The sequence below is a fragment of the Schistocerca serialis genome, chromosome 3 (genome assembly GCF_023864345.2).
Source record: "Schistocerca serialis cubense isolate TAMUIC-IGC-003099 chromosome 3, iqSchSeri2.2, whole genome shotgun sequence".
In the NCBI taxonomy this organism is placed as follows: Eukaryota; Metazoa; Arthropoda; class Insecta; order Orthoptera; family Acrididae; genus Schistocerca; species Schistocerca serialis.
This window is the reverse complement of record NC_064640.1, coordinates 214,507,939-214,509,793: the sequence shown is the minus strand read 5'-3', so window position 1 is coordinate 214,509,793 and position 1,855 is coordinate 214,507,939. Positions and strand designations below refer to the sequence as shown.

At 44.4% G+C, this 1,855-nt stretch overlaps 1 non-coding gene across 1 annotated transcript; it reads left to right on the top strand.

Moving 5' to 3' along the window:
• Positions 1–1,241: 1,241 nt before the first annotated feature.
• On the top strand, positions 1,242–1,325 carry Trnas-gga (transfer RNA serine (anticodon GGA)). Its single transcript is given in 2 exon segments — positions 1,242–1,281; positions 1,291–1,325. It is a non-coding gene; the product is annotated as a tRNA-Ser (tRNA).
• The last annotated feature ends 530 nt before the right edge of the window (positions 1,326–1,855 follow it).

The window sequence follows — 1,855 nt, the reverse complement described above, 5'->3', positions numbered from 1 at the left end:
GTGGTCGAAGGGAAGCTTCATTTCAGCAGCTACACATCGGATCTACAACTGCAGAGTCAGTGCTGCTCCGAGAGCGCATCTAATTCATGCGACGCGATATGGCCACTGTGAATTGTAAGTTAATGAATAGAGCTACATATTTTCCTCAATAATATAAGCTCCACAACATACGCCTGTGAGAATTCGCCATCTTACGCAGCGGTCTCATGGTGTCACGAGCCGCCCATTCCTGAGATACGTGTCGTTCCACTTGCTGAAGTTCTTTAAGCTTGAAACTGCGTTCTGAGTCTTTATTGCATCTGAAGCTGTCTCCGACATTAGGCCCATACGACAAGAACGCAAAAGACAGTTTGCGAGCAACTCGAATATCGTAATGCACAGTCTTCCTTATGCCTGTAGGAAATTGGTTCTCCAAGAGAAGCTGACATGGAAAGAATATAACAGATATTACAGGCAGATAACTACAGATATTAAAGCACTTTATCCATCGGCAGACGGAAGTGAAAGAAGAAAAAGTATTTACGGATACCCTTGTTCACATATTTGGGATTCATGGACATCATCAGCCACTAATTGTAAATCGTCTTCCTCCCAAGTATTATGCTTCTCACCATCTTTTCATTGGTAGACCTATCAATCTTACCGTTGGAGTGGTAGTATAGAATGGATTTTGAGATCCTCTTTGAGCTCGTTCGCTGCGGATGGTTTCTCCATGTGTTCTGGTAGTTCTGAATATAATGTATGGTGGGTTCAATTTTAAGTTCCTTCAACGCATCTTCGTTCCTTTTGTGCACCCATTTGGTGTAACGAGCTGTCTTTATTGTCCAGGCTTCACTGCCATAGTACAGCTCTTGCTAAGGTCCTATAAAGGCTGGTGTGTTCCTGTGTAAACGAAGGTATCATTACATTTTTAAAGATACATCGTTTTTGTCTGCCTGGTTGCTTTTTCAGTTAGGTCTGATCTTCCATAAACATTAGTTTATAGCCTAAATATGTGAATGTGTTCACTGTTTCAACTTTTTTTTTTCAACGTATCTTATTTTGTACTTGGAATTTTTTTAAGAGGTCCAAAGCTTCTGAATTTTCGATATTGATGTCCATGCGGTATTTCGTTGATATAATCTGTATATACTGTACAGAACGCTGTAGGTTGTTCTCTGAAGATGCTACAACAGCTAAATCATCTGCGAAGTATACGCACGTTAGTACTATAATGCAGAACAAAACCGGATTTCATGCCGGCCTGAGTGGCCGAGTGGTTCTAGGCGCTATAGTCTGGAACCGCGTGACCGCTACGGTCGCAGGTTCGAATCCTGCCTCGGGCATGGATGGGGGACTGATGACCTCAGAAGTTAAGTCCCATAGTGCTCAGAGCCATTTTGAACCGGATTTCATCAAAAAGATATTGAAGTTACGGTTAATTATTATTTAACAACATGTGTCAGACTTGTGTAGTAGTGAATACCAGCGACTAAAACCGTCGTTGGCAAAGACTTATTCAGAATAATGCTCCACGCGGGTAATACGCTGTGGCACCTTTCCTCATCAACTTGTCGCATCTGCGCGCTCAGGCAATCCCATCAGCGGGCAGCTAGCAGCTGCGCGGCGCCCAGCAGCGAGTGACGTCACGCTGACGTGGCGACCGCCTGTTGTCCGTGCGTGTAGCGATCCGTAACTGCATTGTTTCCAATTGATTCCTGAGCATGAGGAGCTAGCAGCGCGTATCTGCGACCGTGCTAATGGATGAGAGGCAGTTACGGCCTACACTGCCATCGCAGTTATTGCCCGACCACCCCCAGAGGCATCTGACTGTGCACATATTTATTCTGATTATATCTGAAACCGGAGACGGAAA